The following is a 17,407-nucleotide window of genomic DNA, read 5'->3' as shown; positions in this document are numbered from 1 at the left end:
CGTTATAAAAAATCTGATATATGCAATGAATTTTTATTGGAAATGCATTACAGAAAAATCGGTTCTTTTTTATCTGTCCGTTGTGAGCGAATTTCCGATATATCCGAGTCCGATATATCCGAGGTTTACTGTATTACAGTATTAATTGTCCCTGTACCCTAGAAAGCGCCCATGAATGATACGGGAAAAGGCCGAAATGATACTGTGTCAAAGCCCAGGGCAGTGATACTGATAAAATATAGAGTTTAACCATGTCCAGTATCAGCCCCCGTGATACTGGGCCTGATACCAGACAAACCATGTGATAACCTATAATTATCTTTCTTAATGCGCTGGCGTTCCCGCCTCTCTAGAGGCCTGTATGGTGCATCGCTATCGAGGGAGTTGCTCTATACGGGTGACCGGGGTTCAAAATGCCGCAGTGGCGCATACTTACGGTTATTTTTACTGAGGTTTGATACCAGCTCTCACAGTGTCTGGTGGGAAAAAAAAAAAAAAAGCTTGGCAGCCCAGGTACCAAATGCAGCGCCCACCACTGTTTGGATGTCTAGTAATTAGCTGATAACGTCAACTAATAAAAGTAGCACATCTCCAGCATCTGGTGTGGTGCTGAACCCGGGGAGGTCCACCAAGACGCATGCGGCAGAGATCCTACAAGTTTCATGCCTTCTTTGACTCCGTCTGCTTGGCATTCCACGCTCGTTTTCATTTCCATGGACCACCGAGGCTCAAAACAGCAGATTAGCATGTGATGCTATACACGCTTCCAACCTTAATGTTCCTCAGGCTTCAGCAATACAAATGCTAACGCTCCATAGATAGAATCTGTTCAGCCTGGCGGTGAAAGACGGGACCAAACGAAGTGAGGCGGGGCGGCAGACACGACGACAGGTGGGACTGGATTTGTCTGGTCTGATTTTGGGAAAAGAATGTGTCTGATGCTGCCGTCAAAGGGAAAAGAAATCAAAGAATACAAAGACGAGAGATGAAATGTTCTGGTGAACTGACTGAATTAACCTCTTGAAACCTCGCTAAAAAAAGACATCCGAAATAAATAACAGTTTGTGTTGCTCCCTCACTGAGCTTTAGTGGAAGAGGAATCATATTTGCTGTTGGAAGGGCCAAGTGTCAGACCACCTCGACACAAATATTAATAATAATGGATTGATTTTATACTGGGGCTGCACGGCGATCGAGTGGTTCACGCGCAGACCTCACAGCTAGGAGACCCGAGTTCAATCCCACCCTCGGCCATCTCTGTGTGGAGTTTGCATGTTCTCCCCGTGCATGCGTGGGTTTTCTCCGGTGACTCCAAATTGTCCATAGGTATGAATGTGAGTGTGAATGGTTGTTTGTCTATATGTGCCCTGTGATTGGCTGGCCACCAGTCCAGGGTGTACCCCGCCTCTCGCCCAAAGACAGCTGGGATAGGCTCCAGCAACCCCCGCGACCCTCGTGAGGAAAAAGCGGTAGAAAATTAATGAATGAATGAATGATTTTATACTGGGGCTGCACGGCGGTCTAGTGGTTCACGCGCAGACCTCACAGCTAGGAGACCCGAGTTCAATCCCACCCTCGGCCATCTCTGTGTGGAGTTTGCATGTTCTCCCCGTGCATGCGTGGGTTTTCTCCGGGTACTCCGGTTTCCTCCCACATTCCAAAAACATGCTAGGTTAATTGGCCACTCCAAATTGTCCATAGGTATGAATGTGAGTGTGAATGGTTGTTTGTCTATATGTGCCCTGTGATTGGCTGGCCACCAGTCCAGGGTGTACCCCGTCTCCAGCCCGAAGACAGCTGGGATAGGCTCCAGCACCCCCCGCGACCCTCGTGAGGATAAGCGGTAGAAAATGAATGAATGAATGAATGAACCTACTCCTCAGCCAAAAAAAAAACATAGTGGTAAACTACATCTGTATCCACAGCTGCCCTGGGGTAGGCTGACAGAAACATGGCTGCCAATTCACGCCTATGGCTTCTCCAACAACCAGGGAGCTAGAAGGAGCCAGAATCGAACCCCCAACCCTTAGGTTTCCGGACAACCATCTCTACCTAATTCACGTAGGCAATGCGTGGGTACTTACAGTATTTTCATCGATATAAAGTACGCCCCATGTAAGTGTTTTGGTTTGAATTGACACTGATCCACCATGCCGCCCCCTGTGCTGGGGTCTGGCGCTTTTAAAGGGTAAAAAAAAATATCACATTTAGTGCAAGAGTAACAGTGGGACTCTGTGATAATTCCCATTCAAATGTTCCACAGCTAATGTGAGCGTCTCATAGCGTTAGCAGCGACATAAACCAATAAAGGAAGGAAGTGATTGTGTTATTTCCCAGCACCTCCTCACTCCTCCGCATGCTTGAATCCCACAATGAAACCTGCCCTGGTGCCGCAGAGGCCCATCGGACAGCGTGTGAATTATTTACCGCACACACCCGATTATCTGAGCGCGTCCTGCGTAGTCAGGACACGTCGAAGAGGACTCACAAGGTCGTTTCGGTCTGACGGAGGAGACGAGCGACTGTCCGACTGGGGGACCTTGAAAACAAACTAGGACACAGAAGACGACGGTTCTTTTTAAAACGTTTAGCGTGTCGAGTTGCTTTTACACCACATGATGAATGTTGTGACCCAGTTCTTTGGGTGGAAACACTTCAGCTCACTGATGCGGCTTCAAAACACACGAGGGCAGATGTCACCCCAGAAGGTTCAGGTTCAAACGGGTCAAACGGAACCGAGTGACGGTGAGGGATCGGCTTGATCCGGGCCCGGCGTGAACAAAGAACAGTATCACAGCCAGCACAGGAGGAAGATTTAACCGCGACTAAAGACGTCTTTGTGTCAGATCACGAGTCCATTAGCCTGCTGTCTGTGGACAAGTAGGTCGGCCCGAATTAATTAACGACCAGCAAACACGCACGGTCCGCTGACTCAACAAATATGAGCGACGGTGTTTGTGTTTGTGTGTCGCAAATGTCACGGCCATTTATCACTCACGTGACATAAATGCCACCAGTTCGGTTCACGAAAACGAACGTTTAATATGCGCCTAATGGCGTCACGACGTGGACTTACAAATTCCACGACGTCACGCTGTCAACCTGAACTAACTAACCTTTGCCCAAGACACTAAAACCTAAAGACTAGTTTACAAGCGGCGCACCGCAGTACAAGAACCAGCGTGGTTGCTATGGTAACCGCTATGCAACTCTTGTACAACAGTTTTTCTCGATTGTTTAAACACATTTTGTGAAAGGATGCCTCATATTCTCAGAACTCTAAACACAAATCCAAAAATCACTCACACATTTCCCTCAATTCTCCTGCAAAATGAAACTTTCCATCCAAAACAGTCTTCATTCTTCTCAAAATGGTGTCTCCAAATGACGCACGCAAGCCACTATATGAACAAACATTTATATGAACCAGTTGATGTGCTCAGTGTAAAACACTGGGATTACATCATATTCATTATTTTCTTGCAAAATGTTTTAGAATTGTTTTTTGGGGTTTTTTTGTATTTTTTTGACTCAGAACACTAAATTACACAGAAATATATTTTTTTATTTTTCACAGAAAAACAATCTACGAAGTGTTCATCACAGTCAACACAAAGTTCCACATACAGTGGTCTGCATCTAAATGTATGTTCAAGAAATAATAATAATCATCAACAAAAAATCAATCAATAACAAAGCAAAAGACGATGCTGCATCACGTCTTCTGTTTGGGTCAGGCCACAGCACCTCATCTACATCACATGCAAGGTTTTCTATGGCCAAGCAGCGGGGGAAATATAGCCTAGCATGGCGAATCCAGCCATGGAAAGCATCCGCTGGAATCTCTCTACATGCATCTTCCATAGCTTGGAGAAGGGGATTGTGTGTTTGTGGATTTCTGACCCTTTGCCCAAGCTAATTGTAAAAATGTGTGCCAGGTGTTTACCCACGTGATGAGTCAGTGTGAATAATAGGAATACAGTAAACCTCGGATATATCGGACTCGGATATATCGGAAATTCGCTCACAACGGACAGATAAAAAAGAACCAATTTTTCTGTAATGCATTTCCAATAAAAATTCATTGCATATATCGGATTTTTTATAACGGATTTCGCCTATTTCGGACAAAATCTCCAGTCCCGTTCCAATGCATTTCCATGAAATTTCCCTCGCATATATCGGATGGTCGCATCGTGGCGCTCCGATTCGCCGAATCGTGACAGGCCGCTATACAACGTCATTTGCAGCGTTGCCTGCGCGTCCAGGTACAAATATAGTCAAGGAAGTGAAATCCGATTTACGCATATACCGGATATAAATCCGATATATGCGTAAAACGGACATTTTCCGGTATACGCATATAACGGATTTCACTTATATCGGACAAAACCATTGGGAACAATTGAATCCGATATATCCGAGGTTTACTGTATACACAGGCTAACCAGAATGCCGTTTCCTTGTAGACAACAGGTTGAAACCGTTAAAAACTTGGCCGTTTTGACCCGAAAACATTTCCGTATGGATAGCCCGTAAATGTGGAGTCGTTGGCCTGCCCGGTGCCCTATCCAGAATTCAGACGTCATTGTCCTCAAAGTAATGTCCCTTATGTTTGCCATCCTGAAGAAACTGCTCTCCTATGTTTACATAACTCCTATATTAAGGCTTGCTTGGTCTCTCCGATGTACGTATGTCATTGCATTAACAACAGTTTATTTCTGAGAATTTTGCCCCTGGGGTGAACCAGCTTTTGTCCGAGGGCATGGTGGGTCGCTCTGCTCTGGCAGGTCGGATGTGGTCCGCGTGCTGCCACTTGACATTTATTGACGCAGGCCTTAAAGGTGTGGAGAAAAATTGTTGTTTTTTTTTCAGCAGGACTCTCAAGCCCAGGGTTTAAAAGGTTCAAATAATGGAATGTGTGGGAATTACCGTGAGACCGCTTCTGCTGCAGCGAAGAGTTTTCAGTGGCAAACTCATCACCGTGGTAACACGTGCAGCTTAACTAACCTGGTCCTGAACGTGTCGGCTTGAAAGCAGAGATCCTACCAGGTAGACTTTAATTACATTCATTTAACGAATGGAGAAGTCCTATAGCGTCCAACCTGGATGACTCACATGGTACCATAGTACTACAGTAAACCTCGGATATATCGGATTCAATTGTTCCCACTGGTTTTGTCCGATATAAGCGAAATCCGTTATATGCGTATACCGGAAAATGTCCGTTTTACGCATATATCGGATTTATATCCGGTATATGCGTAAATCGGATTTTATCCGTTATGAAAAGGCACTTCCTTGACTATGTTTCCAATGTACCTGGACGCGCAGGCAACGCTGCAAACGCTGCAAATGACGTCGTATAGCGGCCTGTCACGATTCGGCGAATCGGAGCGCCACGATGCGGCCATCCGATATATGCGAGGGAAATTTAATGGAAATGCATTGGAACGGGACTGGAGATTTTGTCCGAAATAGACGAAATCTGTTATAAAAAATCCGATATATGCAATGAATTCGTCCGTTGTGAGCGAATTTCCGATATATCCAAGTCTGATATATCCGAGGTTTACTGTATGTAGTACCAACGTATGTCATACAAACACATACAGAAGACCTGAAGGATGTTCGGGGCCATTGTCATACTTTTTGGTTACTAATGCTGCAAAAATGTAGGTCAATATTTGCTGCCTTATTCGGATATCCGATATTTGACGATTGAGAGATACGAGTGCATCGGTAGCAGCCTCCTGGATGAGGAAGAATCAGCCATAAATTCATTGTCGCAACGACTAGCAACCGGCTGACAACAACTGTTGCGCAATGCCGCTTTTATAGAATTGTCTTATTAATTTCATAATGCCCACCCTCGGCCATCTCTGTGTGGAGTTTGCATGTTCTTCCCGGGCATGTGTGGGTTTTCTCCGGGTACTCCGGTTTCCTCCCACATTCCAAAAACATGCTAGGTTAATTGGCCACTCCAAATTGTCCATAGGTATGAATGTGAGTGGGAATGGTTGTTCAATTCAATTCAATACAAAATTGTGTCAACACATAAATAAATAAATATTGTGGAAAGTTATGATTTTTGTAAAAGAAAATAAACTATTTTTGATGTGGATGTGGGTAATTTGTCTAAAAACAGTCTAAAAAGATTGTGCACTATTTGTCCTACAAAATGAACTTAACACCCATGGTGTTACCCAATGAAATAAACCCACAAATAAACGACTAATTAACCCCAACAAAATATGATAAATAAACAAATAAATAACTAACAAGAAAATATTATCAATAATCCAAACAAGACAACAACAACAAAAAATAAATAAAGATATTAGAAACCTAGGAACACACTACTAAATAGCTCCTACAAATATACTATGAATAAATATAAAATACATGACAATGGAGGGGCGGCATTGCGGTCTAGTGGTTAGCGCGCAGACCTCACAGCTAGGAGACCAGGGTTCAATTCCACCCTCGGCCATCTCTGTGTGGAGTTTGCATGTTCTCCCCGTGCATGCGTGGGTTTTCTCCGGGTACTCCGGTTTCCTCCCACATTCCAAAAACATGCTAGGTTAATTGGCCACTCCAAATTGTCCATAGGTATGAATGTGAGTGTGAATGGTTGTTTGTCTATATGTACCCTGTGATTGGCTGGCCACCAGTCCAGGTACCCCGCCTCTCGCCCAAAGACAGCTGGGAGCGAGCACCTATACATTTTATACTGGAAAATGTGTTCAATACGTGTGTGAAGCGTCTATGGGGCTTAAATGGAAGGAGAGAGTGTAGGGCACAGGGGGCGGGTGGGGGTGGGGGGCAGTCATGTGTGAAGAATATATTTTATATATTAATATTTTTATGGCCGTTTCCACGGTTCATGTATTTTCACCGTTCGCTGGTTAAGTCTGGAATGAAATTAATTTTATTTTTACAACATGTCAAGGGCCAGAAAACAAGCGGCGGGCTACAAATGCCCCCCAGTGCACACTTTTGGCAGCCATACATTCCATAAAATCCTCTTCTACTTTTTGCTTTTATGTAATAAATATCAACGATGCTAACAGGAAGCGAAGACACAAAAACATCAGGCTTTACAATCAATCAACTCCATTCTTTTTCTAACAGAACTCTGCAGTTTGAGTCCAGTTCTGTTAGCCGCTGGAGGCTAAGTGCCTAGCGTGCTAAAATGCTGCTTGGAGTCTTTAAGGTGTGGGGGGGGGACCTGTTACTGGCTCGATTCCCCCCGCCGGGCCCTCACGAGGTGTCGAGGCCCGCCTAATTGACTACATTGTATTCTCTGCGCCGGAGTCACTGCCGCCTCCGGGGGCGGAGCCTGCAGAGAAGAGTCTCATTTTGAAACATCACTTTACTCTCCAGACGTGACTAGGCTGAGCGCTCACCAGGCAGCGCCGAGCAAAGAAGGAAGAGGACGGACGGTGGAGAGAAAAGCTTTCTTACTTCCTGTTTATTTGCCACGCCCATACTTACAGCGTCTCAATATGCATCTCCACACTGAGAGGTACGGCAAACTGCAGGACCCGGACATTAAACAGTGAGTGTGTTATGGACGCTTGGCGCTAGTCGCCATCTTGGCTGTGTAGCAGAAGTGGAGGGGCTACCAAACAAAAAGAGGAGTACATGCGAGTGAGAACAATTTTTTTTTAATCATTCTTAATGAGTGTAAAAATCAAGAAGTGAGGAAACAAAGCCGGTGGATTCTTTTGATCGGGTGATCCAAATGTCGGCGATCATTCTCCAAAGAGTGGTTGCAATTCACCATTAAAGGGAGAGAAGACGGCAAAAGCGGATAAATCCGGCACCATTTTAATCTTCCGCCCAACGTCCTATTGATCTCAGCTCATTTGGTGACACTTAAGGAAGGCGGACACGGACATGTCAGGCTCCGATTGGCTGGACATGAAAGGGGCGGGGCCAACGACATGCAGCGGCACCAACGTGATGAGGCCTCGTCAACATAAAATGAAACTAACTGCAATCAATAAGAGCGACAGGACCTGAAGTAACACACGTCGAGTCCAAAGCCGCCATGCTGCTGTCAACAAGTTCAATCAGAACCACGCTGTTCCGTTCCGAGTACCTGTCGCTTATCCTGGACGTGTACGCTAATAAGCGTTGCCATGGCAGCAGCTCTGGAAATCGCTGGAGACATTTTTCTGTTTATTGTTCCCAAGAAGCAAGAAATGAAAAGTGTGTCTCGCTTGTCAACTCAATTACTAGGAAACAGAATGGACCCGTCTTATTGGTTCTGCTCTTGTTGCCATCTGCCCCCCCCCCCCACACACACACACCTCACCGACATGACCGCATCATTTCTCTCCACTTCTCCTTTTTTTCACTTCCTCCTCAACCTCTTTTGTTTCTCCTCATATCCTGCTCCCTTCTGTCCACTTCCTCCTTTCCCTCCTCATCCAAACACTTCACGATGCTTCCTTTCCTCGTCTCTCTGCCCAACATCAGATAACACTGGGTGTGTGTGTGTGTGTGTGTGTGTGTGTGTGTGCATGACGGCTCATTCATCTCCTCGTTCACAGAAGCTGATAAGAGGAGGAAGAAGAGGATGGAAGGATGTGAAAAAGGAAAAGACGAGAAAGATGAAAGGATTGCGAGGGATGAGGACGAGGAAAAAAACGATGAGAATTGAGAAAGATGAAGGGATGAGGAGTAGGGGGAGAGGAGCGGGAGAAAGAACAAGTAATGAGGAGAAAGGGGGATGAGAGATGAAGAGCGGGAAGGATTAGAAAGGACAGCAGGTGAGGAAGAGGAAACGTAAACCAACTTAAGCAGGACGGACGGAGAGGAATTAAGGCAAGAAGGACGGATGCAGGAGGGAAGAGGAGACGTCAGGAGACATGAGTGGGCAAGAGGAGAGGAAACAAGGATGGATGGAGCGTGACGCTAATTAGAAGAGGAAGAAAAGTAATGGACCACGACAAAGAAGGAGGGAGGGATGAAGGGGGGAATCAAGGACAGAAGGAAGCAAGTGAGGAGGATGAATGGATGAGGATGAATGAACAAACATCAATAAACAGCAGGTCGTCACGTGATGAAAACTGGAAAATTCGGAATTCAGAATTTTTGGGATGGGTGTTTTGACGATATAGGGATTAGTTTCGAGGGCTTCCGGTTTGGAGGCCTTGGGATCTCGTCACTATTTGCAGACGATGTGGTCCTGATGGCCTCATCAGGCTGGAATCTTCAGCGTTTACTCGGGTGGTCTGCAAGCTTAGTGGGAAAGCTTCTGGGATGAGATTCAGCACCTCCAAATCCGAGGACATGGTTCTCAATCGGAAAAGGGTGGATTGCACCTTCCAGGTTCAGAGTGGGGTTCTGCCCCGGGTGAAGTTCAAGTATTCAGGGGTGTTGTCCACAAGTGACGGACGGGTAGAGCATGAGGTCAAAAAGATGATGGGTACAGCATCTGCAGTAATGCGGTGACTTTTGTGGACAATTGTGGTCCACAACAGAGAGCTGAGCTGGAAGTCCAAGCTGTCAATTTACCCATCAGTCTACGTTGCCCCCCCTCGTCTATGGTCATGAGCTTTGGGTCATAACCGAAAGACTGAGACCACAAGTTCCTCCGGGGGGTAGCTGGCCTCACTCAAAAACAGGGGTCTCAAACATGCGGCCCGCGGGGACACTAGTTTGAGGCCCCCGCCTTGATATGAAAGTTTAATGTTAAGTTTGATATGGATGCTGTGTGGTATCATGTACCCAGAAAAAATTATTACGTTTGATTAATGTTCATGTTAAAGGTTAAATAACTGTTAATAGTTATCCTCCCTATCCGTGTGGAAGTGGTAAGTTTTGGGCTATTTAAGTTTAAAGGAAATAACTTAAGGCTACCGTTTAGGTCGCTAGCTCTCTAGTTTGCGAGTTAGCATGTGTCTCAAGACCCTGCAGTTGCGCAATATGTTGTAAATAAAAAGAGTATAAATGTGACTATAGTCGTGTTTTGTCATGTCTACAGGGCTCTAATAATGCTTTGTTCATTTTAATCTGAAAAAAATAATTTGTCTACCCACCAACTATATGTGGTTTCTTAATTTTTTATTATTTACCGTTTTATTATTATTATTATATTTATTTATTACTGATTGATTGATTTTCTTTATTCTTGATTTGTTTATTTATTTTTCATCTTATTTTGTGCAGAAAAATAAAAATTCAGATATTTGAGAACAGTGGAATGTTTTATCAGAGCTTTTATTGTAGAAAATCGGAACCAAAGCACTGAAAAGGTTTGTATATTTTTCTGTTTTTAATAAATGCGTTTTTTTTTTTTTTTTTGAAAACCTGATGCGGCCCAGCCTTGCCCAGACCCTAGCTCCAGTGGCCCCCAGGTAAATTGAGTTTGAGACCCCTGCTCTAAAAGATACGGTGAGGAGCTCAGGGATCCAGAAGGGGCTCAACAGGGGCTTGCCAGTTGAGGTGGAATCTAGACCTGACGCGGTCCAGGCATGCCCAGCCAGGCAGGCCGAGGACATGCCTGGGAACGGCTTGGTGTTCTCCTGGTGAAACTGGAGGAGGTGGCTAAAGACCAGGCCTTTCTAATAAGCAGAAGAAAATGGAATGGAATGAAATGAAATAAAAAAAAATGGCAGTGGACAAAATGATCGTTTTGGTTTACATCATAAGAAACGTGCAACATTATATCACGTCTGTATACCTTATATAAGAACAGAGCATGAAGTTATTGACTTATGGGTGTTGGTTTCATTCCACGCAGCAGTAGACAAGAGTGTGTGGGCCTTTTAACACGCACAGGCAATTTAAAAAAATGTGTGCTGATTTACAAATAATACACATCACAGTACATCAAATACATATACACCTATGTTAAACAGGGGCGGTTCTCCCCGTGCATGCGTGGGTTTTCTCCGGGTACTCCGGTTTCCTCCCACATTCCAAAAACATGCTAGGTTAATTGGCCACTCCAAATTGTCCATAGGTATGAATGTGAGTGTGAATGGTTGTTTGTCTATATGTGCCCTGTGATTGGCTGGCCATCAGTCAAGGGCAGGGGTGCTCACACTTTTTCAGCATGCGAGCTACTTTTAAAATGACCGAGTCAAAATGATCTACCCACTACAAAAATGCAAAACATCTATTTATTTTCAAATGTATTGAGGATTATTTGTACGTACAATGTATGTTGATGTACCTTACATAACCAAATGAGCCAATATTGCAAAACACACATAATTAACTATTAACATTTTTTGTAATTACCTGAGTTTACTTTGATGACTTGCACTGAATTGAATCAGCTAAGGATGCATAGAAAATGCCGCTCCACATTTCCCTTCTTTGGTACTGCGATGGTGGAATGGCATACGAGGCAAACGCACTTCGAAAAAGACATTGTGAAAAAAAAGTCCACCTCCCATTCCGTATGGAAGTGATATGTTTTTGCCTTTTTACTTGGTCCAGCTCCTTCACTCATTTTAGTGACCATAAACTTTAGCGAGGGCTTTAAAATCTCGCAATTCGCCGACTAGCTTAGCACTTTGCATCGTTGTTTACGCATGAGCGGTGACCTAAAGGTCAAAATTCAGTTGTCATCTGACTGGTTGTCCTGTATGTCAATCAAGTAACGGGGATGGATGATAGGCTGACATCGTAAGTTCTGCTGCACTTAGAGACGTTGTTTGATTTGATTGGTCGCCCAAAGGGCAACATTCAGTTGTCATCTGAATGGCTGCCCTGTATATCAATCAAGTGACGGCATTGATGCTGGGATGATATTTTTTTAATGTCACGCCGCGATCGACCAGCGATCGACCAGTACCACCTCCGCGATCGACCGGTAGATCGCGATCGACTTAATGAGCACCCCTGGTCCAGGGTGTACCCCGCCTCACGTAGGTGACATAGGTATGAATGTGAGTGTGAATGGTTGTTTGTCTATATGTGTCTATATGTGCCCGGTGATTGGCTGGCCATCAGTCCAGGGTGTACCCTGCCTCATCTCGAAGACAGCTGGGATAGGCTCCAGCATCCCCCGCGACCCTCGTGAGGAAAAAGCGGTAGAAAATGAATGAATGAATGAATGAACAGGGGCGTTATAATGTACGACCAAGCAGCTATGGTAGCTTTTTCAGGCTCCTGATTGGACGAAATGTGCATGACAGCAGGTGAATGTGTTCTGTGGGGGAAATGTGTGTTTTGAATAAGCTGCACATTTTGATGCAGGAATGGTTTCAATCGTAGAAGTGTGGTAGTAGTTTCACTAAATAATAACTCATAATAACTAAATAATAACTTAAACAACTCTGTTTGACATTAAAAGTGTTTACTCCGTTATATTTTATTGACGTGTCTGCCCTCCTACGTGACAAACGAGGACGTAAGATGAGTAAACGAGGACTAGAAAGAGAGCAGCAAACATTCCTGGGAAACGATCCAAACTCAGTGATTCAGCCCATCAATGGAGATGAGGCCCCGCCCACACAGTCAGCATGCGTGTGTGTGTGTATGTGTGTGTCATGCCGATGGAATCAAGCATCGCAGGAGTTTAGCATCAAAACATAAAAACGTAGGACTATGGCGAGGAAAAGACGGAGAGAACGAAGGTTTATTCGCAGCTTCTCAGCGCCGCCTCCGCTTTGCGGTGATGGATTGTGGGAAGTGATGACACATGACAACTTCCATCCAGCGCAGGCAGCTGCTCACTCTAACGTATGGCTGCACTCGCTGGGTATCTTCCTGGGCTGTGCCTCAAATGGAATACGTACGTCTGTGTACTTTAATAAGTGTACTGTGTACGCTGGGTACTTAGTGTGTAAGTGGATTACTATGTTGTGCATTTGATGACTGCAATTTTTGTCTTCTTCTCTTCTTTTTAATGCTGAATTAATAACTTCCAATATCTGGACAACCTGATTGATTATTATATAGTTAATTTCCAAACAGCTAAAATAATGCATAAGGCTAAAAACAACCAATTAGCTAAAAATGTCATCCAATACTTCTCTACAAGAGAGGAGAAATATGATCTCAGGGAAGAACTACATTTGAAACACTTCTATGCTAGGACTACGTTATGCTAGCCATAGCATTTCAGTATGTGGAATCAAACTATGGAATGGATTGAGTAAGGACCTCAAACAATGCACAACGATGAGCCAATTCAAGAAACAATACAAGCAGTTGATGTTTGCTAAATACAAGGATGAAGAGTCTTGAACCAGTCATGATGTGCTATATATATCACTATATTGACACGCACTATGGTACCCATTATGGCATTGGATGCTCATATCACCTCCTACTTCGGTACGAGGTACATTATTTAAAAAAAAAAACAAAAAAAACACAGAAAAAAACCTTAAACTGAATTATGGAAAGCAGGAAGTGAACAAATGTAACAGTTACTGATTGTGAAAGTACCAGATGGAGGGGTAGGATTTAATAAGCTTTGCTTCTTCCTACTCCTTTGGACATGTGGAACTGGGAACTGATTATGGGATGCATTCAATTGTAATCTGATGCATGTTCAAATGAAATCAAACCATTACCATTACCATTACTATTTGACAGATTTGACCACCTAATTCTTGATCCTACAATAATTTTAAATAGAGATGCACAATATTATATATTTTTTTGGTTTAGTTTGATCTGTAGTTTGTGCACACCAGGAACCACGCTATCAGTGGAACCACAGTATAGAGCCACGCAGGTGTACTGTAATCGGGCACACGCTCCATCTCTGGCAAAGCTTTTGTAATTTTCAAACACTGCAGTACAATAAGTCCCAGGCGTTTCTGGCTTGGCAAGGTTTTTCGTGCGCTCAAAGGTTTTTTTTCCCCCCCTCATCACGAAGCATTTTGGTCCTTCCTCTTAAAGTGAATGTTTGTTTACAAGTGAGATGTCACAGGCAGAAGAAAAAAGGAGCGCTTGATTTGCTCTATGGAAGGTGCCAAGTGTCCAATCATTGCACTCTTGCCAACATCCGTCATTTCGCCTACGTGTCAGTACGCAAGCGCGCCAACTGAGACGTACCTTTTTTCCTGTCTGTTCTACATTCATCCCACAAATTTTTTCTTACCCTGATTCCCTTCTGGCCACACCCCTACTTCCTGTCCAGTCACATTGAGCATCCAAAACGGCGAAGATGTTCGGCCAATCGTGTTTCTTTTACTCACCGACGACACCACAAAACACAGATAAAACCAGATGACATCCAGCCATACGGGCTCCTACGGCCGGTCTATGGGCAAAAAAACCCTCAAACACACCAAGCGTGTGCGTGTGACGTACTGATTTTTGAACTGCACACAAACAAATATGTACGGCTATTGACCATTTCTGTATTAATAAACTGAAAAGAAAAAAATACCACGGCACTCGACATCACAGAATCTTTGTTGTAGTGGAGGAAGTGACGTAGGAATCGTGCATGTGCAGAAACGGTCATGTTTCCGGTATAAATCTTATATTGTTGGTACATACAAGGTACAGCTTGGGTTTAGTTCTTGAAACCTTCATACGAAGCCTGCATGGAACAGTACGACTATGGTCAGTACGACTAAGGTCAGTACGACTGAGATCAGTACGACTATGGTCAGTACGACTATGGTCCGTACGACTATGGTCAGTACGACTAAGGTCCGTACGACTAAGGTCAGTACGACTAAGGTCCGTACGACTAAGGTCCGTACGACTAAGGTCAGTACGACTAAGGTCTTACAACCTCGATGCGTTGACTGCACGAATGAAGCAACAGCCGTACATCCGAGCAGCCTTCAATATCGTGCACGGTCCACACGGTGAACTTACAGGTTTTACGATATGTTTGTTGCGCGGTGGTCGTTTGCCTTCACAGTCACCCCGACTATGTTCTCGACGAGCAAATACAAAAAACAGCGATTTGGGGAACGCCACAAAAAAAATTTATCCAGTCGTGACCTAGCCATAAGACACAAGTTGTCCACTTTTTAGCCACTCAAAAAGCAGCTTTGATCGGCAGCTAACGTGCTAAGCTGCTAATTCATACGCCTTCAAACAGAGACGGAGACAAGCTCAACGTTCCTCATCGCCCGAGTCATTGTGTGCTTATGTCGCGAGCCTGGAGGCCGCCATCTCGACCCGTCACACCTGGTCCGGTGTGATCGGAGCAGACGATAGGACGACCTGCCGGAGCCTCAAAGTGCCGCCTCAGCAGCCCGCAGCTTCAAAATGGAGGAAGCAGGAGAGCAGAGCGGCTAAGAGCCGAGTGAGGTCACGCCAAATACGTCCGTCCAGACTCCAGCGAAAAAAGGGAGCCAAAACATCAGCGCCGAGGGCCAACAAGTGAAAGACGACACGAAAAGGAAATCTCTGCATTAGTACAGCTTGTGCGGGAATGGGGGGGGGGGGGGGGGGGGGCAGGGGGCCACAGTGTAAATGTAATACTGTGTGTGTGTGTGCGTGTAGCTAACTGTTGAATCTGCCAGAGCACAAGGACAACCACCATCATCATTATCATCATCAGTGTAGTAGCATTATTTTGGGGGGGGGTCGGAGGGTGCTCTGACTCCCTCCCTCCCTCATCCATGCTGATGATCTTCACACTCAGGCTGCTTGCTGGTGCACCAGCTGCTGACGCGCGTGCACGTTGGAATGTGATATGTGCCCTTAAGCTGAAGCGAGGGCGGTGGGGAGGGGGGGGGGGGGGAGCCCAAGTAAAGGCAGCCCCCCCACTGCGGGCCGCTGGAGGCATGTATGCGCAACAGCCGGCCGGGAAACGACCGGCCGGGATGGGGGGCGGATGGGCATGCATGTCCCACGTGCGTCACACCTCTGTAACTTGCACGCGCCTCAATGACAGAAGGTCAATGGCACACGCACGAGTGTGAAGGGCAAAGCCGGCGTGACGCTGACATGCGTGTACTCACAGTGCGCACGAGGCTCTTCTTCTTCTCCTCCGTCTCGTGCTTCTCTCTCACTCCATCCGTCCATCCCTCTGCCGGACATCCTCTCTGATCACTGTGGCGGGATCACGTCCTCGGAGCCCAGCCCAAACACGTCATGGCACCCGCCCCTCACACACACACACACACACGCACGCACACACATGCGCGCACACACATGCACACACACATGCACACACGGACAGACAGAGACAGACGCGCGTCCCTGAGAAGACGCAGACGCTGAGGCAGTGTGCAGCTGAGGTCCACGCAGCGTGGCTACATGTTGCTGCTGCCGCCTCACTGTCGCTCTCACTCTCTCCTCTTTGCTTAACATTCAGTATGTACGCCCCGTTGCCTAGCAACCTCTCTCTACCGCCCTCTCTCTCTCCCCCCTCCCTTCTCTACTTTCCCGCTACACGTGTTGAATGCAAACTAACTTACATCCATCCTTTCCTCGCTTCCTCTCCTCCGTTTCCTCAACCCCCGCCCCGACCCCCCCTTCCGTCCCGTCAATGGAAAAACTGCGCGACATTCTAATTCATACTTTGATATTCCAGAAATGTTCATGTACGAGGGGGTGTGTCTTACAAATCACGTGAGGTTGTCTTGTTCCCGCCTTTCGTCCTCCAGATCCAGGAGCCCCCCCCTCCACCCAAACCCCCGGCCCGCCCCGCCTTTGCACGCCTGCGTCCTCCGGCTGTCATGAAAATAAAAATAGAAAAGGAGGCCAGTCGGCCAGCACGGAGACGTTTAAAAATAGACTTTAATCATCATCATGGCGTCTGGGCGGCCATTTTAATTTCTGCATACGCTGCAGGAACGACGCGTCATCAAATGTTGTAGTCAACTTCCTCCTACTGTTGTTTTTCATCTTCAATTGTAACTTTTTTTTTCCAATCTCAAAACATCTCCGAACAGGAAGTGACATGCTATAGCATCGCAGCACTGTCTGATACTGTACGTCCTCGCTTGTTTGTGCGTGCGGCGAGGTGAAGCGTCGTAATGGAGGAAAAGTGCCAGACGAGCTAATGCCAGCGCCATTATTTTCATTTCGGCGCCAGTTTGCTTAATGTTCCTCGTCCTGGCGCTTTCCCGCCTGTGACGCAGCGCCCGAATGCCGAGCGGCCGCTTCCCGTGACCTGGGAGACACTCATGTGATAACGAGGAACAAATGATGCCTCTGCGCTCGGCGGGGGGAAAAACAGCAGGAATACAGCGCTCCCAAGACCGGCACAGAGATCCATTAGTGGATGCGGGTCAGCCTGGTTCTTTTATGGTTCTGGTCAGCTCAGCAGGAGGTCTTGGTTAGCTAGTATTTACATCTTGTTTTTTGTTGGGTTCACTGAACCAATGAGAAGCACAAGCAGCGGCCCTTTGTAGATCAACTCCAAAGTGGAACACTACCAGGAGGTCCAAAGGATCCGAGGACCGAGACATCCTGACAGCATCTCTAATCCTGCATACGAGGTCTGTTGCTGTGA

The 17,407-nt window shown here is 45.9% G+C and overlaps 1 protein-coding gene across 3 annotated transcripts in view; it reads right to left on the bottom strand.

Moving 5' to 3' along the window:
* The window catches only part of grin2da (glutamate receptor, ionotropic, N-methyl D-aspartate 2D, a), a 99,219-nt gene that overhangs the window by 70,329 nt on the left and 11,483 nt on the right, over nt 1–17,407 (bottom strand). The window contains exon 1 of one of the 3 annotated variants that reach the window (XM_058047669.1): nt 15,909–16,291. The exons of the other annotated variants lie outside the window; for them this stretch is intronic. The gene's annotated coding sequence lies outside the window, so the exon portion shown is untranslated. Of the gene's footprint in view, nt 1–15,908; nt 16,292–17,407 lie in introns of those variants that run through there. 3 annotated transcript variants of the gene reach the window in all.

The sequence above is a fragment of the Doryrhamphus excisus genome, chromosome 14 (assembly GCF_030265055.1).
Source record: "Doryrhamphus excisus isolate RoL2022-K1 chromosome 14, RoL_Dexc_1.0, whole genome shotgun sequence".
Lineage (NCBI taxonomy): Eukaryota > Metazoa > Chordata > Actinopteri > Syngnathiformes > Syngnathidae > Doryrhamphus > Doryrhamphus excisus.
The sequence above is the reverse complement of the archived record's forward strand: the minus strand, read 5'-3'. Positions and strand labels throughout refer to the sequence as shown.